The sequence below is a fragment of the Miniopterus natalensis genome, chromosome 16 (assembly GCF_054644295.1).
Source record: "Miniopterus natalensis isolate mMinNat1 chromosome 16, mMinNat1.hap1, whole genome shotgun sequence".
NCBI classification, from domain to species: Eukaryota; Metazoa; Chordata; class Mammalia; order Chiroptera; family Miniopteridae; genus Miniopterus; species Miniopterus natalensis.
In genome coordinates, this window is record NC_142096.1 from 28,062,376 (window position 1) to 28,074,554 (window position 12,179).

At 49.0% G+C, this 12,179-nt stretch overlaps 1 pseudogene; it reads left to right on the forward strand.

Annotated features, from left to right (window-relative positions):
* The first annotated feature begins 4,154 nt into the window (after positions 1 to 4,154).
* Positions 4,155 to 4,675, forward strand: LOC107539519 (ferritin light chain-like; annotated as a pseudogene).
* Positions 4,676 to 12,179: the final 7,504 nt, after the last annotated feature.

Sequence of the window (12,179 nt, forward strand, 5' to 3'; positions counted from 1 at the left end):
CTGTGTGTGTGATTTATTAGCTATTAGCAGTGTCATAGGGAAATCATCGTGTCTGTTTTTCTCTGCCAATCATGCCTTAAAGAAAATAGTGTTCGGGGACAGACATGAACAGCTTAGGGTGCCATACACTCAAATTTCCACTGTTACCATTTGCCGAGATTAGGTCCTTTATCGGGCTTGTTTATACTAAAAATGGGACAATAGAAAGAAACCCAGTACCTGTGAGTCTGACTTCAGCATAGAGCAAATCTGCACCGTCACACACGGGAGCCCTGGCTCGGGCTCCTGTCCAGTCACTGGTGCTGGGCTTCATGTTATGTTGGAAGTTCTCTTTACCAGCGATAACCAAGCCCGAGGCCATTAAAACAACTGAGGCACCAGCTGCCTCTTCATTTTCCATTTTGAGTTTAAAGAAGTACTTGAAAGTAGTCTTTTAACAGCGTGGGCGGAGACGTGTCAGAGGTGACTCAGGTCTGCCTGAGTCAGCCGAGCACGTGCCAGCCACCCTGGAGAAATCCATTCTACTTAAGCGACCCATTGCTCCCTCTCAAGGCTAAGGGAACTTCCCTACATTTAATTTCATTCTCCTGTGCTGTAATGTAAACCTATTGCTATCTTTGTTTGTTGCTGCCCTTGTAAGGTTGTCCATCTCTGAGTTCAATAAACCTAATTCATTTAACTTTTTTGTAGAAGTCTTCAATTCCCACATCCCAGCCCAGTGTAATTGCATCTGTGGCTCCTTTGAATGTTGTCCAAATTCTCTGGCTGTGGAGCTGGAGGGAGACGCAGTGAATGCCAAGTTGGACTGCAGGCCACCAGCTCGTTGCAGTCCCTCACCGCAGCATCCCAGCCTTGGTGTAGCGCCGCACCGGTGACCGAGGTCCTCCCCAAGCGAGAGCCCTCCTCCGAGCAGGCCTGCGCACTGCCACGGCCCACTCAAGTACTGGCCACGGTTACTCTTCCTGCTAATGATTCACCTACCCTCCCACCCCCACCCCACCTTGACGTTAATGCCAACTTTGAATATGTTCTCTTTGCTGTCATCTGGCCCAGTCAGGGCCGCTGGGCTCAAGGCTGACCCCCTAGGGAGACCACTTCTGTCTCCCAGCTACGTGAGAGTGCGTGTTCTCTCTCTCGCTCTCACCTTTCAACCAGTTTAATGATAATCATGTTGAGCGGGACCCAGGAATCATGAAGCCGGCAAAGATAAATTCCAACCATTGTTTTCCCCCTTGATCTGCCAGGTCTGCTGCTCTGTCACAGAAGATTAGGTTAGCTTGACAGGACTCAAGTGCGTGAAGCCAGACTGGGTTTTTTCTTTTCTTTTTTTTAAGTATCCTGTTTCCTTGAAAGGCTATACCTTTCAAATTTTTCCCAAGTTAAAAAAAAAGTCAAATGTCGTTTTCAAAGTTTTCATATCCAATGGGCAGAAATATTTCCAAATTGGTGTTGACCTGAACCTTGGATATTTGCTTTTGCCTCCAACAAAATATAAAATCAGTGGGGGCTGGAGGAGCAGGGTAATTCTTTCTGTGCCAAATCTATTGCCTGTGTCTGATTTAAAAAGAGCGGAGAAAGCAAGGCTGTGATGAGCCCACAGGGGCAGGGGCCGTGGCCAGTGAGCAGACAGTCAGCATTGGCCTGCAGGCAGCTCAAGAAACCAGGCATCTCCTGGACCCAAGGGCCTACCCCAGGGACTCAAGTAGCTTACAGTGAATTCACAAGGTCACATCTGAGTATCTTTCTGCGCAGATGCTACAAATGAAGCCCCAGAGTGCGAAGAGGTCTCAGCAAGGTGGGGAGGCAGGAGGCGGCAATTGAGATAAGCTTTGAGGATTGGTGATGCAACAGGTGGAGATGAGAATGAGGGCTGGGCCACACCAAGGAGCGGGTTATCCAGAAAGGCCCGGAGATTAAACAAGCAAGATCACACTCATACCTCAAACAAGACATGAGCAGAGAGCGCACTGCATTCCCTAAGGAAGGCCCATCTCAAAAACAGCCTTCATTCCAGCAGGAGCAATGGGTGTGCTTCATTTCACAGAGAAGAGAGGAACTCTGCCTGGGAAATCTAGTAGCTACATGAGCAGTTGTGAGGTTAACAGTCCAGCTGCTATAAAGAATTTTAGGACCCGGGAGCCAAGAGACCAGTTGGGAGGGAAGCAAAGGTAGAAGTCCAACAGGGAGGCCGTAAGGCCTGCAGGACAGCCTGGCGGTGAGAACGGAAAGGAGATGGTCTGGAGAGTGTGTGGACCATTGACAATGGCTGCCCCGGGGATTTAACTTTTCTGACAAGCATGCTTGTCATGAGCCAGGTTGTTTGTAAGTGGGAGCAGCAGAAAGAGCCGTGAATCTGCTGTTAGAAATGCTGCATTTGAGACAGTAACTGGCAGACAGGTGGACCTCTAGATCCTGTTCCCTAAGATTCTGGAGTCCTCTTCAGAGAAGCTATGATGTGAGCCTGGGAGGGGGAAATGCAGAATGAAAAGGTCCAGGCACCCAAACTTGGGGAACGTGAGGGCTGGGGGAAAAAGTCATGAAAGGTAATGCAGAACAAAGTTAGGAGGGGAACTTCCTCCTCACAAGGAGAAACCAAACTAGAAACAGTTATCTCCTCTGCCTGGACCTAATCTCCAGTCTGAGTCACAGTTAAGAAACCTCAGTCTGGCCCAAGAAAAAGAGTCTGTGTGGCCAGCCCCGGGGCCACGGCCCCAAGGTGAAGGGCAGTGCTAACAGATAGCACATGGAGCTTTCACCGGCAGGCACTCGGGTGTCTAGTAACTGAATCCATTGTTTAAGTGACCAAAGGAGAATTTCCTCCTAAGTGAAACCTGTTGTTCTTTGGCAGTTTTCTTAGCTTGGCCTCAGAAGCAAGCCTCGCTTAACTGTGCAGGCAATGAATGGTCCATGAGAACCCCGAGGGAAAACAAAATGCATTTCAGTATCACCAAATGGATACATGTTAGTTCAAGTGCATCGTTTCCCTGAGCCAAAAGATGGGACACCACCAGCTTCTTACGAGTCTGCACAATGGGACAGGTTCCTATCTTGTTCCCTTGAGTACTGAACTCACAGCAGGCCAAGAACTGTTCCAGGCAGTTCCCCAGGTCAAGATGGACATCACTACTCTCCCAGGAGATGTCAAGGCAGAGCGTGGGACCACAGTCCTAGGTACTTGCAACTATGACTCTTCCTGGGGCTCGCTGCTCCTACATTACAGAAGCTATTTCACTGCACTTAACCCATTTCCACGACTCTCTTCAGGAAAACACTGAGAACACGTCGTCACTAGTCTAGACTCCTCCTCAGTGAATAATTATTTCTCCTTTAACTTCCTTCACTTCTGTAGACAACTTGTGATGTCTTCCAGGAGCTTCTCACAAGCTTTATAGCTGTAATTGTTGAAACCTTTCTAACTACTAGCCAAAAGCAAGGGAATCAATTAGCGAGAAAAACAAAGCATCTTCAGCCAGATCTAAGTTTGGGGTTTTCCTGTCAGGGTGATTTAAACCATGCTGTAGGGAGATCTGTGTTCATAGCAGCCATGAAAAATGCCCCCTTGCCTTGCCCACGTATCCGGGGTGGTCCACCTGGATGCCACTCGGCAGGCCTCCTCTCCCCCACAGCGGCAGAACCGGGCCTGGTTCCTCCCTCCCAGCCCTCTGTCCACAGGTGTGCCCCCATCCAGCCCGGCTCCATGCAGTGCCTGTAAGGTCCAGGAGGGCAGGTGGGGGTCCTGGCCCCCCAGGCACACAGCATCCTGCAGCTGTAGAGTTCCCATTTATGGGCTCAGTACTGTAGGTTGACTCATGTGCTCGCAAAAGATAATGCTGTCGTAACCCTCAGTAAATATGATCATTTTGCAAAAAAGTCTTTGTAGATGTAATCATGAGGAGGTCGTATTTGATTTGGTGCCCCCTAAATCCAATCACTGGCATTCCTTTAAGAGATGAGACAGAGGCAGTGCCCTCCGTGGGCATCTGTCTCTTCCTTCAATGGTGTTTGGACTGGTCAGACCCAAGGATGCCCCTGCTTCCACCCCTGACCTCCCTCAAACTTCTTTCCAGCCACCACCTACAGAGCGATCTCAGCCATCCTAGGCCTGAAACCAGCAAACACCGTTTTTGAGTTTGACTGCCCATTACCGAGCATCCATGAGCTCCCAAATTCATCAGAATTGTTCTACCGACGTGGAGGCCCCATCAACCGCCTGGTCACCCTGCATCTGCAGGCCTCCTACACCTACCTCTCTCTGGGCTTCTGTTTCAATGGCGACCATGTAGCCCTGGAGGGCCTGGGCCACTTCTTCAGAGGGTTGGCTGAGGAGAATTTTGAGGGCTCCCAGCAGCTCTTGAAGATGCAAAACCAGCATGGAGGCCTCACTCTCTTCCCGGACGTGCTGAAGCCATCCTGAGATGAGTGGGGTGAAACTCAGGATGTCATGGAAGCTGCTGTGGTCCCAGAGAAGAACCTGACCCAGGCCCTTCTGGACCTGCATGCCCTGGGTTCTACCCGCACAGACCCTCATCTCTGCGGCTTCCTGGAGAACCGCTTCCTGGATGAGCAGGTGGAACTCATCAAGAATGGGCTACACCTGACTCCTCTGCAGGCTGGTGGGCCTCAGGCTGGGCTGGGCAAGTGTCTCCTCGAAAGGGTCACCTTCAAGCACCACTAAGAGCCTATGGAGCCCTGAAGCCTTTCAGGGGCTCCTCTCTGTCCCCTGGTGTCTGACTTCTGCCTGAGCCTCTCCCTGAAACCACAAGGCAGCTGTTTAGCCGCCCTGGAGCCCTCTCCCATGCTTTGGACCAAATGGAAACAATAAAGATTTCTGCAGCCAAAAAAAAGGGGAGAAAGAGGAGACACAGAGAGAGAGACAGAGAGAGAGAGTCAGAGACAGAGACACCCAGAGAGAACGCATGTGACAACAGAGGCAGAGACTGGAGTGTGAGGCTACAAGCCAAGGAACGCTGAGGACTGCCTGCAAGGACACAGCTAGGAAGAGGCAAGGAGCTCTCCCTCGGAGCCTCCAAGGAGGAATCAACCGCATCAACACCTTGATTTCAGATTTCTCGGTTTGTGAGGCTTTGTTTCGGCAGCCCTGGGAAACCAGCATGCCCAGGGTCACTGCCTGAGCTCAGATCCTGCCCTGCCTCTCACTAGCCATCAGTGTCCTTATGTGTAAGCAGGGAGTAATAGTGCCTGCCCCTAGAGTGTCATGAGGGATGTATGAGAGGTATGGACGAAAAGGGCCTCATACTAAACCTGACAAGCTCAGCGGAGACCTGCATGGTGGGTCTTACAAACTCAGAGACCTAATGTAGCCACACAGGGTGGTCTGAGCATAAAAATCTCTAACTAAAATTCAGTCATGGCCCAAGTCTTGTCCTAAGCCTGTGGCTTCCTTGACAAAGGTCAACCTAGACCTTAAGTGAGCCCTGCCCACTGTTCTTACGTGTCTAAGATAACATACCTTTGAAATGTCAGAGTAATCACCTTCTCCAGACCCCTCAGGGCACAACCTCTGCATCAGAGCTGAGACCAGAATCTTGTTCCCCACATACTATTACTATCTCTCTGTACTGGAAATGTGAGTTATTAACTAGCCTGTAAAAAAATGTATGTGTCTCTTTGTTTTATTTTTTTATCCAATCCCAGAGATTTCCCACTTGGCTTTTTCTCCCCTCCTTATCCTACCACCAATGAATTTCATGTGTCCTCCTCCCCCCCCCCCCCCGCACGTCTCCTCCTTTGATTCTGATGTATAAAATAAGCTGCAAACTGCATTCCCTGCAGCATTTTCTCAAACCATTGAGATTTTGCTTCCCAGCAACTGTCATCCATTTGGCTCAAATAGACTCACAAAAATTCTCTAGAAGTTTGGTCATTTCTTAGGTCAACAACCTCCATTAGTCTCAGTGTCCTTCTGCATAAACTGGAAATAATAGTACATGTCTCAAGAGTATTGTGAGGAATATATGAGAGGATGCCCACCGAGCACTTAGTTCTGTGTCCACTCCACAGAGCACTTAGTTCTGTGCCCATGGTGAAGTGATTGCCTTAGGTGACTCGTATGAACCTGCTGTTACTCAACTGGTTTGGTTTGGTTTGTTTGTTTTATTTTAGAGAGAGAGGAAGAAACATCAATTTGTTGTTCCACTATGCCTTCATTGATTGATTCTTGTATGTGCCACGACTGGAGATCGAACCTGCAACCTTGACCTATTGGTTCAACTCTCTAATCAACTGAGCTACCCAGCCAGGGCTCATCTGGTTTTGACCGACAAAAAAGTCCATTTCACATGGTTCAGCCCAACAGTAAAGATGGTGGTGGTGACAATACCAATATCAGAGTCCCTGTTTACAATCCTGTTTGGTTTGTACAACAGTCTCAATTCTCTGACACCAACTGGGTGTCCCACAGTGCACTTCCGTTCAGACCTGGCAGGTTTAGGCCTCAGTCCCACCAGACTACCCCCACTTCCTATGCCACCTGCCAGTGAGGACACCGGCTGCCCACACATCTGCCCAGCTGACTACAAATCTGGGGGCTCTCAAAACACCCCCGCCCCAGCTTTGATCATTGACTAGAACAACTCAGAACTCAGGTAAACACTATACTCACAGTTTATTAGAAAGGATACGAATGAACGGCCAGATGAAGAGAGATGCAGCACAGGGGTGGGCAAGGGAGGTGGCATCCAGATTCCACACCCTCTCCAGACACACCACCTCCCAGCATCAGCTTGTGTTCGCCAGCCTGGAGGGTCTCCAAATCTCGAAGTTGAAAAGTTTTATGGGAATTTTATTACCTGGGCATGACTGAGTAGATCATTGACCACAGGAGACTGAGCTCACTCTCCAGCCCTTCTTCCTGCTCTCGAGGTTGGGAAGGGGGTGGTTGAAAATTTCAGTCCTCACAGACTTAGAGAGAGAGCAGGCTGACAGCTGTTGGGGGGGGGGGGGGCTGGGTTTGGGAAGTGGAGGGATTGAGAGAGAAAAAAAACCTCATGGACAATAGTGTGGTGATTGCTGGGGGAGGCAGGGTGGGCAGGGGTGGAGGGGGGTATGGCGGGGTAAATGGTGATGGAAGGAGACTTGACCTGGAGTCGTGAACACACAGTAGAGTGTACAGATGATGTGCTGTGGAATCGTGCACCTGAAACCTGTATAATTTCGTTAACCAGTGTCACTCCAAGAAATTCAATAAAAAGGAAAAACTTTTCAATCCTTTAAGAGTGGCCAGCCCTCCTGCAAAACTAAGTGCCCACCAGTGCCCTCATTAGCATAAACTCAGGTGTGGTGGAAAGCGGCTCATTATGAATAAAAAAGATACTCCCATCACTCCAGAAGTTCCAAGGATTTTAGGAGCTTTGTGCCAGAAACTGGGGGCCAAACTAAATATATATATATATTTTTTATTATACCACAAATACCTACTGTGTTACAGTCAGTTTTTTGTACATCTGAGGACAAGGGTGCTTATCATCTCAGTAGTCCTAGTCCTAGCACCTCACATAGAGCTAAGCACACAGTAGGTGCTCAATAAGTGTTGACCTGGATGTCCTCTGTGCTCTTCAACTATCACTTGGTGATCGGCTCCCTTGGGAAATCTAAACGTACTTTACCAAGTCTTCTGTGCACTAAAGGATTTTTTTTTCCTGCTCTGTTGCTTCTAAAGGAACTTTAAAGGAAAAAAGAATTTTCTGTGGCCAGGCCGGAGCAGCTCAGTCGGTCGGGTGTCATCCCCTGCACCGGAAGGTTGCAGGTTTGATTCCTGGTCAGGGCACATACCTGAGTTGTGGGTTTGATCCCCAGTCGGGGAAGTGTATGAGGCAACTGATAGATTTCTCTCTCCCCCCCCATTCTCTAAGCATGTCCTTAGATGAGAATTTAAAAAATAATAATAAACAGAACTTTCCATTCACATGTTCCTTGGAGCCTTTGCTCCAAGCAACCTCACCTATAGGCAAAAGTTACTGAAGACCCAAAAAGTTTGTGAAGCACCCCACCCCACCGATGCTGGTTCTCCCAACCCCTCAGAATATCTGGCCAGTCTTGGAGAGTCAGGAGAGAAAAACAAAAGTTGGCCATGTTGAGAAAAAGACAAGCTTTGAGGCTAACCCAAAAAACGTTCATCTGACCCCTCTAACACCTTTCTCCTGGCTTAAGGTGACAATGGAAAGCTTATCCCTGCAAGGAGAAAAAATAAATAAATAGAAGTCGCTGTCGTCCAGAAGCCACCTTTTCTTTTCTACCCCTTCACTCTGACTCTGGCAATGGCCTTGTTGAAGTTTCTGGGCTTTACTGCAGGACTCGAGGGGCCTTCGCACTATCCCTGGAAGTGCACCGTCGATGCTGCTCTCACAGTGGCCTCTGGAGCCCAATCCTGCCCTCGCATTCCTGAGGCAGACCGAGAGCTGGGAAAGGCAGAACCTGGCCAGGGAGTGAAGAAATGAACACGGCTGTCTCGGAAGGAACTGGAGCAAAAGCTGCGGCCCCCGGGACATTCCCTGACCACAGTTCCTCCAGCTGCTCCGACTTCCTGTTCCACCACCACGTGGAGTCTGTCCCTGAGGACATTCCCACGGCCAGCTGAAAGCAGGAACCATTTCTGCTTACCTGCTGCAGATGAGATCAGGAGCTCAGCACATTCTGGAGAAGGGGCTTTGGCCCGGCCTCCCTCTCTGGGACAGAGCCTTGGGGAGCGAGTTTCAGTCACACCTCTAGTCTTAGCCCAGTGAGCCCCAGAATAAGAAGCTTGTGCAACGGGGGCACTTCTGGTCTATTCCCAGTGAAGAAATGCCAGCGCAGAATGATTTATCTTAGAAAGAAAGAAGTAATATTTTACGTACAGGGTGGGGAGGGGGGCCAAGCAGCTTCAAACATCAGTGAAATGTCAGCTAAAGAGGAAATGATGTTATTATGGTGGGCGGGAGGGAAATGCACGAAGTTGCTGGCTTCCCCAGGCCAGTCTACTTTGCTCTCCCTGGGTGGAGGCTTGTAGGCTTAAATAGACTTTTTTTTTAAAGAACAGTTTATTGATTTTTTTTTTTAGAGCAAGAGGAGAAAGGGAGAGAGAGATAGAAACATCGATGTGAGAGCTAAATATCAATTGGCTGCCTCCTGCAACCCAGGCATGTGCCCTTGACTGGGAATCGAACTGTCCGCCTCCTGGTGCAGGGGTCTACACTCAACCGACTGAGCCACCCCGCCCAGGGCAGAAATAGATTTCTTAATCAGCCTTAGGGTTTCTACTATTTTCTCATCTTATCGGACCCCTAAAATCAGATTCATTTGCAGTCAAACCAGTTGCACACTGGAAAACTTGGGAGGCAAGAAGGTGAAAAAGGAAAGAGAGGAAAAGGTTCTATATTTCCAACTTCAAGACAGATCTGTTTAGAGACTACTCTCCAGTGTATTAGAAGAGCAGCTGTTTTAAAAGCTTGAACCCTTGCGCACTGTTGATGGGAATGGAAAATGGTTCAGCCACTGAGGAAAACAGTATGGTGGTCCCTCAAGAAATTAAAAGTGGAACTAGTGTATGACCCAGCAATTTCCCTTCTAAAAGATTTAAAAGTAGGGCCTCCGTGCTTGCCTCTGTAGCACATACACTAAAAGCAGGGTCTCCAAGAGATATTTGCACACCCATGTTCACAGCAGCTCTATTTGCAGTAGTCAGAAGGTGGAAGCAGCCCAAATGTCCGTTGACAAATGAATGGATACATAAAAATGCAGTATAAATGTGCAGTGGAATATTACTCGGCCTTGAAAAGGGAGGAAATGCTGTCACATGCTACCACATGGATGAACCTTGAGGACATTATGCTAAGTGAAATTAATCAGTCACAAAAGGACAAACAGTGCATGATTCCATTCATGTGAGATGCTTAGCGTAGTCAAGTTCATAGGGACAGAAAGTAGAATGGTGGTGGCCAGGGGCTGGGGGAGGGGGACATGGAAGGTGAGGGAGTGGAGGGTTAATGTTCAATGGTTGGAGAGTTTCACTTTTCCAAGACAAAGAAGTTCTGGAGATTGGTTACATGGCCATGTGAATGTACTTGACACTACTGAATTGTACACTTAAAAACAATCAAGATGGTAAATATTATGTGATGTGTACTTTACCACAATTTTTAAAAATAAAAAATGGCCCAGCCTCTGGGGCCACTACTGAGAAGGCGGAATCCCATCCACACGCGGTGTAGTGCACGGTCTCCTTACCCATGTCATCCTTGCCTGGGACAGGACAGGAAGAAATCACAGGACAAACACACACGGGCACTGATGCCACATGCTGGGCACTGAGGACACAAAGGTGCCGGGGTACACACCCTGTTCTCAGAGGAACCACACGTCCAACATTTGGATGGAACCATTTCTCTATAAACAACCAAAGACTGTTGCCACACATCCCTTCTAAGTGACAGGCAGAGCCTGAAGTGGGCACACGCGCGGCCTCTCCAGGGCCCAGGCCCTGCACAGGGTCGAGCATGTACATGAGAAAAGACGGTGCCCTTTCCCAGGCGTGCCCCTTGTAACACTAGTCTCATGAGATGCTGCTAGAAAGTGCTCCCTGGCCTGAGACTGTCCCCACTGATTCTGCCAACACCCGTCAGTACTAAGAGTACTCAGCTGCCGTTTACGCCTCACGGTGTTTGATCCTGGCCGGGTTGAACCTCCTTCATCAGGGCCGAATCTTGTCTCTTCCTCCCCCTGGAGTGCTTGGCACCCACTGGACACTCAGGGCGCACGAGCCATTGCATTGCACGCCTGTCTTCCTGCTACAGCTAGGGAAGGAGTTTCCGCACTTGGGGACCAGCTCTCTTACTGGACTGGGGCAGAAAGTAATGGAAGGCAGAATGACTTTTCCAAGGTCATCTGAGGTGTGAGGTGTGACAAGGAACCAAGAGGTCGAGGCCCTGGTGGGAAGCAGCAGCTCGCAGGCAGCCTGCAGGGTCTGCTGTGGCTCAGACAAGCCCAGTGGAGACCCTGAGGCAGGAGCAGGCCAGTCCCAGGCCCTGCACGTGGCCTGGGTGCTAACACTGATGTCACCTGGTAGGAAACAGAACACCTCTGGGCTCCAAGGTCTTCAGGCCACCTTCGCTCAGCCACACTCACACACCTGAGAGATAGCAGCCCAAGCACAAATTGGTACAACCCCCCACTGCTGTGTCCAGGGACAAATCTTACCGGGTCACCGCTGAGGTTCCAGGTACTTAGACAAAGTATTTGGGACCAGGGGATTTAACGAGAGTCGCGTAATCCTGCTCACTCTTATACCATGAAAAGCTCCCTGGGCTGGGGGTCCCATAGGAGAAAGATGGAGAGGAAACCGTGAAGGAGAATATAGATCTGTGGCCCCGGACAAAGAGCCCCTGTCCCTCCCCCATGGGGAGCTCTGGGGAGGTGGAAATAGCTAAGACATTTTGGGGATTTGAATGTAGAAGAGACACATGGCCCTCTCCCCAACACATCGTCCGTCTACCTGCTGCCTTAGCTAGTCTGCCTCCAGCATGACTTTTGTACTCTGAGCATGGAGCTAGACAAAGCTGTGAAAGAAACACAGGTTCCAACGGGGTGGCATTTAACAGCTGTATGAGCTGTGGGCCTAACAGACAGAGAGAACATCGGGCGATAAATAAGTGATACGACCTGGGTGTAAGGAGTTACAGGCTCAGGGCAGATGAAAGATTCAGGTGAGGGGACCCCGAGTTGCAAGCCCCCTGCAGACCTGCATGGATAATTTGACTTGTCTGTGAGAAGCCTGTGTCCACAGTAAAATCTGTGTGCTGTCACCCCAGTCCGCTGAGGGGGAAGCGACAACTTGCTGACTCAACTTTACTGTTTCCTCCACAAGTGTCTTTTGACCTTGGGAAGGGTTCGAATAAAATATTAATAGGTTTCTATTAGGTTTTGCAACAATTTGTGTATATTGGGCCTCCTGGGTGTCTGTAATGTTTAAGAGGAGTTAGCATGAAAGAATCTAATATATCAGCCTCGTAATTACAATTTAAAGTGTGTAATTGAGTAATTGTTTAGATTTGTGATTTTACTAGGTTTGTAAACAATACTGGAATGTTTATGAGAACTCGAGATGCACTATGTTTTTGTTTCATTTATTATACTTATTAGAATTGTTTCAGTGTTTGGGAATGTCCTGATTGTTAGGTATTTGAAGT